This window comes from Onychomys torridus, chromosome 4, assembly GCF_903995425.1.
Source record: "Onychomys torridus chromosome 4, mOncTor1.1, whole genome shotgun sequence".
Classification (NCBI taxonomy): domain Eukaryota; kingdom Metazoa; phylum Chordata; class Mammalia; order Rodentia; family Cricetidae; genus Onychomys; species Onychomys torridus.
In genome coordinates this window covers 133,732,793-133,746,414 of record NC_050446.1, presented here as the reverse complement: position 1 = coordinate 133,746,414, position 13,622 = coordinate 133,732,793, and positions in this window count along the sequence as shown.

Sequence of the window (13,622 nt, the reverse complement as noted above, 5' to 3'; positions counted from 1 at the left end):
AAAGTCTATATAAAAGACAGGACACAGGAAGCAGGTCTCTTGCGGAGAGGAAAGACAGAGCAGCAGTGAAGGGTAAGGTTTTCAGCTCTCAATTATTGCTCTGACCTCTTGGCTTTTAACTCTTCAATTGGCTCTGTGTTTCTTATTTAACAAGACGGTTACATCTGCGAGGCACTAAAGCACAACACTGACCTGCTATTGAACATTTCTCAGGAAAAGAAAAAGGTAGAAAATAGAAACTAAGACTGGAGGTCGTGGCTGGAGAGATGGCTCAGAGCTTAAGAGCACTGGCAGCTCTTCCAGAGGTCCCAAGTTCAATTCCCACCAACCACATGGTGGCTCACAACCATCTCCAGTGAGATCAGATGCCTTCTTCTGGTGTGTAGGCATACATGCAGACAGAACACTCGCATACATAAAATAAATAAATAAATCTTAAAATAAATAGGGGTGGGCAGAGGTAAGATGTCATGGGGGGACAAAGGTCCCTCTTGCAAAGGCTGGGGACCTGAGCTCAACCCCTTGGTGGAAATAGAGAACTGACTCCTGAAAGATGTTCTCTGATCCCCATGAGTCTACCCATGGTGTGTGTCACACAGAGCAGGGAGGTAGTCAGGGGACTGATTTACAGTAGGCAAGATAACAAACTGGCTGAGAATCCAGAGCCAGCCAAGGTAAATTGCCCAGAGCAAGTCACTCAGTCCCTTTCCAGTTTCCTGCACAGGTCAAGGGAGTCCCACCATAATAAAGCACACACCCACTGACAAAACCAGGCGGCAGACAGAGCTGGCCCTCACTTGGCACATGGTTATCATACCAGACAGCTTCTCCTGAGCCCTGCACTGTGACGACTCCCACACAGACCGTGTGCCTGATCACCTGTGCCCACAACATTTCAAATGGGAAATCACTTTGGTCGACAAATGAACCTCTTTCCTTATTTTATTTTTTATGATCCTAATGTTTAAAATCTGGAGCTACTTTATCATGATTTCTGTGGAATACAGGAAAAAGACAGCAAAACCATTAAAATAAAAATAGAACTGGAAATACACAGCAAGCCTGGGCCGTGGCAGGCTCATTATCTGAGTTAGAAAGAATTAGTGTGGTGAACAGACTTGGTCACGCAAGAGGGAGAATATGCACTTAACACAGCTGTCTTGCACACTTGGAAGCAGAGGAACACAGACTTGAACTTATATCAGAAACCTCATCTGGCGTAGAGGACCTATTTTTAGCTCTCCCCTCTGGGCAAGCGGCTATGATCTTCCTGTCCAAACACCACGTAGTATGCGCCAGCCAGGCAGCAGCTGCCCACTCCGCCTGCTGGGATCCTTCTCTGGTGGTGGGAGGCGGGACCCTGCAGAAACTCACAACAGCTTGGAGAGAGGCTGGACCAAAGCCGGAGGAAGGTCCACCAAGTGTCTGGTGCAGAGGCGAGCCTCAATGTTGAGGGAAATGAGACAGCTGTGGGGGGCAGCACTCCAGACTCAGAGGCAGGAGGATCACCACAAGTTAGAGGCTACCCTGGTCTACTATAGTGAGTTCCATGCTAGCCAGGGCTACACAGTGAGACCTTGACTCAAATAATAAAAAACTGGAGACATGGTCCAAATCCAAGTAAGCTAGACACATCCATGTCCAGTTCTGCGTATACACGTGGTGTACAGTGATACCAAGCCTTCTGATACTATGTGTTTTCAGGAGATCCCGAGGCCTCCTCAAACAGAAGAGCCATTTCCCACCAGAGACTCCCGAGAAAGATTGTAACCCAGTTCCTGAAACTAGAAAGGCACAGAGGTGGTGGATACCGATAATCTTCTGGAATCTGTGAATGGTTCTCCACTAGGAGACCCCACGGCTCCATGTTAACATGGATACAACCTGTAAGCCCCTGGGCTGAGTCTCTCTGTGAGTGAGGAAACAGGTGCTTTCTCTGCCACATTGTCTCCTCGCCATGGCCTTTCCACTCACGCTCCTGCTCAAGCTCTAGAGCCCACAGGCAACTGCTTGGGTCGGGCAGTAGGCTGCAGGCCATGCCTTTAGAAGTGAGTGAGTCATGGCTGTGCTGAGCTGGCTCAGTGGAGAGAATGACAGTGAATAAGGTGGACATTGTATGGGGCGGGGGTCCCACAAACACTCCAGGCACTGAATGAGGTGGACATTGTATGGGGCGGGGGTCCCACAAACACTCCAGGCACTGAATGAGGTGGACATTGTATGGGGCGGGGGTCCCACAAACACTCCAGGCACTGAATGAGGTGGACATTGTATGGGGTGGGGGTCCCACAAACACTCCAGGTGTTGTGATCCACAACTGGAAGTGCTTTTAGCTGTGTCCCAAGGCAACAGGATATGGCAGTGTGCAGAGGAGAGTGCTGGAGATGGAGCTTGGGAGAGCAAGCTTCTGGTAGGAGGGTCTCTTGGTAGAACGACCCTGGACATGTGAAATCCCTCTGGTAATTCACATGCTGTGACCATATGATGATGAGTGGGGGGCACAGCACAAAGCCAGACGCCAGGAGGGAAGCAGGTGTTCCACAGAACCCTGCCACCAATGCCTAGGGCGGGCACAGAAGGTGTCTTCCAAGATCCAGGACGGGGAGTCTTTGACAGACAGGTCCTCAACTTTGACTGAGGGACACGCCAACCAGTGTCCTGAGAGCAGTCTCACACCTGCTGGATGGACTCCTCACAGCTGCACAAGGTGTGGAGGCTGCAGGGAGCTGCAGAGGGGCTGGCTGAGCAGCAGCTGCATGGAGACAGCATAGCAGGTGGTATTTCCCAGAACAATAGCCTTGTGTGCTGAGCACTGGGACTCAGGGGAGCTGTCTCAGCCACCAGGGCTGAGGCTGTGGCAGAAGTGAGGGACTGTGATGTCTGTCCAAGGCCCGGTCATCATGAGCAATGGAATGGTGATAGAATCTGGGCCCATTTCTCTTGGGAAGCTTGCTTTTAGAAACTGATACAGGATCCAAGGGTAGCCCTCAACTCCTGGGTTGTATAATATTTTGTTTGTGTTCTGACAAATAAAGCTTGCCTGGAGATCAGGGGGCGGAGCTAGCCACTAGTTACCTACCTACGGGAGGCCAGGCAGTGGTGGCTCACACCTTCAACCCCAGCACTTGGGAGCAGGAAGCAGGAATGTAAGGCAGGTGGAGACAGGACCTTCCCCCATTCAGTCTGAGGATTCTCAGAGAGAGGGAACCCTCCATTATGGTCTGAGATTTTAAAGAGGTAAGAACTGACTGTGCATGCTCCTTTGCTTCTCTGATCTCCATGCAAGCTTTATTTGTCAGAACACAAATAAAGTATCATGCAACACCCCTGCACTGTCCTCACATGTATGCAGAAGTCCTGAGCCCTGGGAGCTTAGACCTTGTGTGGAGACAGGGTCTTTTAAAAGGTGTCTACAAAACCAGACACACTCATGTAATTCCAACACTCAGGAGGCAGAAGCAGGTGGATCTCTGAGTTCATGGCCAACCTGGTCTACATAGTGAGTTCCAGGCCAGCCTGGGCTACAGAGTGACACCTTTCTCAAAATCATAAAAGATGAGCACAGCACTGGCTGGGGAGTGGGGGTGGGGGTGTCTCGGTTCATGATTTAGTTACTACAGCAAAAATGAGGGTCTGATTAAGGTCCTCACTGGACATACAGAACTCACTGGACACACAGAACTCACTGGACACACAGAACTCACTGGACACACAGAACTCACTGAACATACAGAACTCACTGGACACACAGAACTCACTGGCTCTACAGAACTCACTGGCTCTACAGAACTCACTGGACATGTAGACCTCACTGGGTATACAAATTACTCTTAAGGCCAGACACTGCCCAGCAGGAGATGGACAACACAAAATGAACTCAAGGGCATTTTTGGAGGCTCCTTGTCTCAAAATGTTTTGTCTAGACATTATTTCTATTTTTTTTTATTTTTTTAAATCTTTTTCCTTACAGGTCCTTTGCATATATATTATGTTTTCCAAGTGTTTTCTGTATGTGTGAACGAGTGTGTCTCCGTGTCTACATATGCTTCTGGTGCTTTTTTTTTTTTTCTAGTTTGGTGGCTTCATCCTATTCTTTGTGGTTTGGTTTGGTTTTTATCTTACTTTATTTTGTAGATGCCTGTTTGTATTCTAATGAGAGAGACAAAAAAGAAAGTGTGGATTTGGGAGGGGGGTCATTGAGAAAGAGCTGAGGGGTGGGGGAAACAATAATCAGAGTATGCTGTATGAAAAAAATCTATTTTCAATAAAAAAAATAAAGCACTGAATTAATCAAAAGACTAGAAATTATTTAAGGGGAAAAGAGAGAGAGAGAGAGAGAGAGAGAGAGAGAGAGAGAGAGAGAGAGAGAAACAAGCATGTGCCTGCAAGTCCAGGGCTGTGGGTAGAGACAGGTGGACCCCTGATGCTTCTGGACAGCCCAGCCTGGCCTCTTCAGCAAGCTCCAGGCCAGTGAGAGAGCCTGTCATAAAGACCAAGGTGGTTTCCCTCTGGCCTCCACATGCCTTTCTGCCCACGTGTATCCACACATGCTCAAAAATGAAGCCCCCAGGACAAGACTTCTAACTGACAGGTGGCAGATGTACTACAATAAAGAAGAGCCTTGGAGATTCCAGGTGTACACAGGCATTAATAAAGCAGGTGAGGCAGTGACTAGCCAGCTGCAAGCCAAGGACAGGGACCTCGATAACCTGGCAACTTGCTCTTGACATTCTGGTCTCAGAACTTCAAGAGGCAAGGCCTGCTGTGTCTGCCTGGTTGATGGAACAGGAGTCATATCTATACCTTACCTGAAAGACAACACTATATGAAACAGATGGGCCATTCTTGCTAGACTGTAGTATGGAAACCCAGTAAGACAGTGGCTGCTGCTTGAGGCCCCTAAGCTGTAGGGGCTACTGGGGAGGATACGTGATTGACACAGGCCTCTCTGAGAAGGAGATGCTAATACTGAGGTCTGAAAGATGAAGGCCAGGCTGGTCACTCACTGAGGTTTGGGCATCAGAAAGGGAATACACACCAGCAGACAGCATCAGCTAGTTCTGCTACAGTAACAAGCACTCCCAAAGTCTCCATAGCTCAGGGAGCAGAAGTCCTTTCCCACTTGTCCTGTGGTTGTATCACCTACAGTCCAGACCCCGGATGAAGGGCAAGCCTTCTCTGCAGCACCCACGGCTTCCAGAGTCTCTGTCCTGCCCTGTACATTGTCCATGGCTCAGGGTAATTACACCCCCAACTCAGAAGATACCTCTGAGAGAAAAAAATGTAATTTCCTAATGTATGGGGGACTAGCAATTATGAGAGAAGACAGAGAGCAGCAGCTTTGATTCCATACACATCAAATCTAGGCTGTTCTGAGCCACACGGGGTAGAATGAAATCTGCAACTGTTCAGTGTTTGTTTGGACTCCCCCAGAGTGCTGTCTGTCTGACTCCCACTTGAGCACATCGAGGGTCCAGGGAGAGGATAGGCCAGACAAAGCCAGGACCAGACCTCAAGAGAATGGGTGGCCTCAGGAGTCCTGTGCTGAGGCCGGGGTCTAAGAGGGCACAGGTCCAGACACACCTCCAGCCCCAGAGCAACAGGTTGATTCCTGGCCAGACCCCACCCCTGTGCTGCTCATATCACCATGGCATCCAGGCCATCTTAGAGACAGGCTTTCTGCAAAGCCCTGCTGCTACCTATCCTGCAGTTCCTAGATGTGCCTGGCTAGTCTGCTGGGCCAGCTCTGCGGAGGCAAGGATCAATATCACATGAGTTAGGAGTGATTGGTAGGTGCCTGGGGTCCAGGGAGTCATAACTCCTCTCTGGATTTATAAGACAATGTGAAGAGGTGATGCATAGATAAGATGCCACCACCAGGTGGATAGACACTACTCATAGAGCCAGAGCCAGAGGCTGAGACTGGAGCCTCTTATGAGAAGATAAACCAGGGCTGGTGAACACAGAAAAGGATCCCTCTCATATGCAAATGTGCAGATGCACCTGCTCCCTTGCACGCCCACTCACACCTGTGTAACCTGTTTAGTGCTTTAGCACACTTCGGCTGACAGTGTTAGGTGGAAATAGAAACTGAGTAAAAGTCAGTTGTCCAGCTTCCCTCCAATATCTCCCACCCTGCTCCCCTCAGGGGCAGCAGGACAGGATCCGGGTGCCCTTGTCTCCACCACTCACAGGTACGCATGCCCACCGGATACGACACACGAGCACTACGTCTTCCTTCCCGCAATGATTGCTGGCGCCTGACATAGCTGGTGCCTGCCAGAGTGGAAGCCCCACTCTGGACCCCTGGAGAGTATCTTCCACCCACTCTCCATGGAGGCCCAGAGGGACTCAGCCCATGGCAGACAAGGCCCTAAAAGCACACACTCACCGGCTCACATCTGGTACTTTTTCAGAAAGTCCTAACTGTCCATCTAGTACCCTCCCAGGTGACCAGGTGGATGTCCAAACAGCTGTACTCTCATCCCACGTGCTGCAGTGTCCACAGGCAGGTCCTGCCCGGATGGAACCAAGGTGCCCAGGTCCACCATGTCCCTCCACACTATACCAAAAGTATCCATCCAGGCACGGAGTCTGGTGCAAGCAATGTATGCCACTGCACTGTTTTGTTGTTGTTTTGCTCTCTCTCTCTCTCTCTCTCTCTCTCTCTCTCTCTCTTTCTCTCTCTCGTGTGTATGTGTGTGTGAGTGTGTGTGTGTGTATACACATGTGTGTGCATGTGTGCAAGTGTGTATCAGCCAGAGATCAACATCAGGTGTCTTCCTCAGTTGCTCTCTCCACCATATTTTTGGAAGACAAGATCTCTCATTGAACCGGGAGTTCACTGGGATGGCTAGCCAGAAAATCCAGGGGCCCTCCTGTCTCCACCTCCCCAACACTAGGATTATAGATACGTACTATGGCAGGCTGGAGGACTGAACTCAGGTCCTCGTGGTGGAATGGCAAGCGTGTTACTGGCAGAGCTGTCTTTCTAACCCCTGTGGTTCTGTGAAATATTTCTCTGTGCATTCTGGGCCTTTGACACTCACACAGAGGCCAGCTGAGCTCAGACAAAGGCCTCCGGATTCTTTGCACAGAGGCACAAGCCAGTCTCTCTCGTGGGCCCAGCCTAGAGAGCAGCCAGGGCTGTGAGAAGCAGTCCCTCCCTGGGAGACCTCTTGTCAGTCAGTAGCAGAGGTTCACGAAGGTATGACCATTAGAGAGTATCATATCGAGGAAGCCACATCCCGCCATTCACTCTGAAATCCAATCCTGGTCACAGCTCCCTGGCCTCTCCTTACCATGTATGCTGCTCCAAGCCCATGGTGGGCCCCCTAGGCACGTGGATACCTCTTAGGATCTCCATTAAACACCTGTGCACTGTCCCATCATGTTCACAGTGGGAAGTCACAGTGGACAATGATGAGTGGGACAGAATAATGAGTGCAAAAGAGTGAGCAGGCAAAAGTCCCTTTGTAGTCATCATAGGAAGCATGGGTGAGAACTAACGCTTCTGAACTGAAGACACTATAAACAGAGTCAAAAGACAAGCTGGAGATCTTGAAATAGACACATGCAGGCAGGATTCTAATCCAGACCTAATAGCAATTCTTACAAACCAATTAGGGAAAGATTAACACGGTGGAAAGAAATGGCCAATTAAGACTTTAAACACTCTCTCAAGCAATGCAAATGCCAGCAACAAAATCCACCTTCTTCTGGGGGATTGGCAAAACTTCCAAATGGGAACCACAAATGAAGTGAGAGGGGTATCACCAGGATTCCATGGCAGGGCAGGGCCCCATGGGCACTGTCAGGCAGCAGGGTGCAGAACATCATATAATGCGACAATGACCTCATCCTGAGCAGGGGCGCTGCACTTAGGACACACTTCAAGGAGTCAGAGAGGTCTGCCCAGGGACATGGTGGCTGCCCAGGCTGTAGCTTCTCTGCCTACATCACACTCAGACCACGACCTCTGGCCACTGCATCGTAAAGATGACCGAACCTGGAATATTCTGAAGCAATTAGACAGAACCTGTTAGCCCAGATAAAAATTCAAGGCACACTGCCGAGTGAAACTGTTGCTTTAGAACAAAGTGTGCTGTGTGGTGACCATCCTTTATGATGCTTCCAGGCAGCTATGGAGCAAGCTTTCCAACAACACCTTCAAGTTCAGGGTGAGGAAACAAGACCAGCCCTAGCATGCAGCTGCCTCTGGGTGACAGCAAGGGGTGGAGAGAGGTTTGAAGTTTATGCTTTCATTTTTCATCTGGAGGCTGTATTGGTAACACATATACATGTCTCTCCGTTTGGGCACCAAGTCCTATGTAGAGGACATACTACCCATTCATCCAACAGATATTTGCTGAGTACCAACTGCATCCAGGCCTTTTCTCAAGAGTGAGACTCTCTCTTACCCCTTAAAAGAAAAAAAAGGGAGCAACCGGGCTGGGAAGATGTCGTCATGAAAGTGCGAGCACCTGAGTTTGAATCTCTAGAACCTGAAGTCAGATGATATTGTACTCACATCTGTTATCCTAGAGCTCCAGTGGGAGGGTGAGGGGACGGAGGCCAGGGAAGCCTCAGAAGCTTGAAGGCCAGCTTGAATACAGCAGAAAAAGCAAGAAAAACCCTGTCTCAAATGACACCTGAAGTCATACCCTGATCTCCACACTACACCATGGCATGTATGCATTTGTATTCACAAACATGAATTCATGTGCACATGCAGAGAGGTAAGAGAACTGATCAACTCAGTCATAGGCCAAGTTGACAAGCAGGCAATGGTCCTTAAGGAAGAGAGGAGGAGATAGGTGTGCATACAGGGCTGCAGTAGGAAGATGTGGAAAGCCTGAACATCCCTGGCTTGGAAGGTATCTGTGTGTTCTAAGAATGCCCTGAGCTCCTGAGCAGAGAATCAGGAGGGACAGGGAGACCCTGGGTCACACTCAAGGACTTCACTGTGCATAGATATCAGACATTGTGATTGGGTTCTGTGGGCAAGGTGAGCACAGGTGTAAGGCTCTGCCCTGATAAGGAGCAATTGGAAAGCTGATAGTTAGAAGAGGCTGAAACCCACCTCTCACGACCTCAATATCTCCTGATTCCCCTACATATGTCTCTACCCTGGCTATGAAGAGGACACAATGCTATCCCTGGCCTGGAGAAGGCCTGTGAACTGAGCTTCGGAGGTCTAGCCCTCCCTACTTCCTGACAATGGTAATTGGTTCAGGAGCCAGCCTGTGCCAGGGTCTGGCACAGGCACAGGGATACTGGCAGAAGTCTGTAGCCTAGGCTCTAGACTTCCAGCCAGCTTCCTGAACAGACTGATGACCCTTTGCTTCCGAGGTCTCTTCCATGGCACTCACTCTACCAGAAAAGCCTGCTGTGTCCAGCTGGTTGTCGTTAAAATTTCAAAAGAACCGGGCAGCCCAGACCCTCTGTGGGTCCTGGGAGCTACAGACTTTGGGAAGCCCTACTCAGCCCCAAGTTGAGCAGAGCCAGCAAAACAAAGCATTAGGTTTCAATGCTTTTCATGGCCCCTAAGGCCACCACTTTTAATGAGCCTTGGCTGGGACACGTCCTGATACCATCAATCATGCTTTTCCTTCAAAAAAAAAATTATTAAACTCATTTGGTGCAGAAATAGTCCAAGACAAGCCAGCGCTTCCCAGTGAGACATACAAGTCTGCAGAACTAGTGACTAATGGGCTCCTAAAATGCAAGGGACTCTAAGCTACCACCAAGCAGTTCGTTTTCTCTTTAACAGCTAGAAGTTAGAAATCAGCACATGAAGCATGGGAGCGAGCTTCCATGGTTGCTCTCTGGATCCAGAAGAAAGAAGTCAAGAGGCATTCTCCAGGTCTGGTCATCAAAGTGGCTGAAGAACTACAGCATACAGCCTGGTCCCTGGAGCTTATTCCAAAGCTGAATAGGTAGCTGTATTCCGGTCCTCTCAGCCACAGCATAGCAATGCAATATCGAAAACCAGAACTGTCACCCTCTCCGCCTCAGTCCCCCCCCCCCCACAAGTGGCCTCTTTTAAAGGCCAGCCCCATCTGCTGAGTCTCAGTCTGGAGCCTCCAGACCCAGCTCTGCCCGCATCTCCAGGATTCTTTGGCAGGGCCTCTGCACAGTAACCCCTTCGCTTTGGGATTACTTTGTCTCTCACTGCCCCTACCATCCTCCCTCCTCCCTGCCAAGCTTTCCACCACTCCATGAAGGGTACCACAAATCACTGGGGCTCAAGCACAGAAGTAAAGAGCATTGGTCGTGAAGCAGCCAAGCCAACAGCTACCATCAGCCCCTACTGTGAAGATGTTTCAGAGTGTCCCACCTTCCAGAATCCTGAAGACACCCGAAGAGGCTGCTGCCATATGCAAGCTAGGGTGAGCACTTTCTCAGCCTCAAGCCTGCCAGCAGCTTGGGACCACACATAAAAGATGCAGGTGACTTACCACAGAACCTAAAGCCACTGCCCAAATGTCCCAAACTCAGCTTTATCCACTGCCCTTGCTCAGAGCTCTTTAGTCTCCAGGATGCTCTTAGCTCCCCAGCAGGCTGGGCACCACACACAGCAGTTCTGTTAGGGATGTTTTGCCTACCCTGTGCAGCACCCCAGCATCTGGATCCATGTCTACAGTGCTTTCAGAGCCAGGGATGTCTGCTGACCCACTGACACCACACTCTCTCTCTGTTTGCCAAAATTGGGTCAACGATGGCTGAGCCTTGCCAGGGCCAAAGCCTGGGCGGAGGCCACAGAACTATTTTTAAAATGTGTTGACTGGAAGGCACATGTGGAACAGGTGAGTTGTTGCATAAGCTGGCAGGTAGCTCACACACCAAAACTCCGAACATGCTGTCCTGCAGAAGGGCTGCATGAGTCCTGTCCTCAAATCTTACCCTATGCCAGCCTGTGCATCTGATGCCCAAAGGCCTCAGAACAGGGGCAGGGTGCCTCTAGACTCAGGAACAACCACTCTGTGCAAAAGGGAAGAAGGAAGGAGGTCTCTGCCGGCTAGAGGGTGTCACCCTAGAGAGGCCATCCCAGAGGAAGCTCGCTCCCTAGTGGGGGCAGGGTACCTCAACTCTTGATCAAGCTCCACTGATCATATAGCTCCACTGATCATAGGGCAATATAGCTGATGCTCAGTGTTTAGGAGGAATTGAGTTCACAGTGGAATGCCTCCATCCTCTCTGCTGGGCCTCCAGCCCTCTACTCAGTCACTGAACAAAGGGCGCCCAAATGCTGGGCAGTGAGGAGAGGGTCTGTGGAGTGTCAGTAACCCCAGCATCCTCCACAGTACCTGACTTCTCTTCTCAGCATTGCTTTGGTACTCTGGACTGTCTCGAGGTTTCCCAGTCCTGGTGCTAGCGTAACTGACTAACTACATAAACTAGCTAACTATCTTTCAGATGAGGGAAAGGAGGGGATGTTTGTCTGGAAGAGCTTGGGGACTCAGCAGCACATCGGGCTTCCATGTTGTAGATGCTGAAACTCTCACATCATATCAGGTGAAGGCAGAACTGCCCTTCCTGGTCTAAACCAGTTTCCTGACTAACCTGGTCACAGATCACCCGAGGCTCTGCTTGAAAGTTCAGGTTTTAGGTGACTGGGGCCTGGAGTGAGGTCTCCCCCACCCCCCGGGAATGCTGGGCAAAGTTCACTGAGAAGCCCTGGCCTCACTCTTCTCCTCGGACTCCACAGCCCGCCCACCACCCCGATGCTGAGCCAAGGCCACTGAGGACAGGAGAAATCCTGGTCTTGTCACCAGGGAACCTGTGCTCCTTCTCATCTCCTGTGCCTCTGCCCTGGACCAGGTGGGATTTCCTTCAAAACTCCCACCTCCACCCGACTCAGGCCAGTCCTTCAGCAGCTGAACTCGCTCCAGGGTTCCAGGACCAGGTGTCTGTCCTGCAGGGGGCGAGGCGCGGGGAGCCAGCCTTGGAAAAATGCCGCACTCATGGAGCTTTTCTTACTGGGTAACTAGCGCTGTACCCTTGTGATCGCAGCATCAAGTTGAATCGCCCCCATTTCACGGAGGTGGAAACCGAGGCATGGTGAGGTCACGTGCCCGCCAGGTACACTAGGGCACTTATGATCAGAGGGGAGATTCCAAATCCTAGATAAGATCACAAGAACACAACGCCAACTCTCCTGCCCACAGTACCCATTGCCCTTGTTTAGGGACAGATCCCTGAGACTCTGCTGCAGGAGGAAGCAGGACGCGCCGACGCTGTGGCTGGGGCGCAGCGGGCATCCTGACTGTGCGCAGCAGTCAAGGGCAGCACAGGGGGTTCCGAGGAGGTCGCCCAGCCCCACGTGCGCCCGGGATCCCAGGTCCCTTTCGCACTTACCTTGCGCCAAGCCTTGGGCGGCGGCGTCCTGGGGCCCTAAGGCGCGCAGCAGCGATCGCAGAGGCGCGGGCCAGCGGGCGTGCCCTCTGCCTTGGCCACGCATCTCTCTGAAAGCCAGGGGCTTGCGGCTCCGGGCTGCGTCTGCCCCTCCAAGCACAGTGCAGAGCCGGGGCCCCGGGAGGCGCTGGCGGGGCGAACGGGGCGGGACTGGAGCGGGGGCGGCGCCACCTTGGAGGCTCGGCCCCTTCTCAGGGCGGAGGCGCAGAGGGGCTCAGCGGTGACCTTGACCTCTTGGCCCTTGTCCAGAGCAATGGTGGGAACCTTGACGCAGAGAGTCCCGAACAACCTGGGAATCGCTAACAACCGATGGGTCAGGAACTGAACACTAGGTTAATTACCTACTAAGGAGGCTGTGGGTTAGAGCAGCTCTGGGATCCTGGACCAGTCGCTTGACCTCTCTGAGCCTGGGATATCTCAGACTGCCCACCCACAGTATGATGTGGGGGCCCAACACTGATCTTCTAGAAGACCCCATATTAATCTTTGTTATGAAATAGATAGAGCTGTTATTTTTCTACTGTACGGAGGAAAACTCTTGCCACCAAGAGCCAGTTCCAAAATATACTGTTAGTCCTGGCCAGTCCCTCCTAATGTCTCCCTTGATCACAGTTCCTGGGGGTGGAACCTCAGAGGTCTTAGCAGTCTGCTGACGATTCAAAACCCAGTCTTGCCTTAGGGAGGTCCTGGGCCCTCCTTCTGGGCGCCAGGCAGTAGGGTCACCCAGAGAGGCCCAGGAAACCTCATTCTGAGCCACAAAGATTCCCCAGAGCCCAAATCAACAGCACACTGCCCTGTCTCTGAGAGCTTTCAAGTGCATCTCTCTGTCTACCTATCCCCAGCAGGGAAGGGACGTGTAGACAGGGACATGTGCAGTTAGGGGGAGCACTGAGCCATGTAACTGGTAGGCCAGGTGTCCCACCCACCTGCACCTGCTATGGAAGCTTGGACGCAACCTGTCAGTCTTCATCCTCCGAACTTTTAACTACGTAAGTATTCTCAGTTGGCACTAGATGGCGCTGAAAGGCGACTGCTGTGTTCACTGGGCAGCTGTGGAGCTGAAACAGGGCAGAGGCTTCATTCTCTCTCTCTCTCTCTCTCTCTCTCTCTCTCTCTCTCTCTCTCTCTTCCTTCCTCCCTCCCTCCCTCCCCTCTTTCCTTCCTTCTTTCCTCCCTTCCTCCCTCCCTCCCTCCTTCCTTCCTTC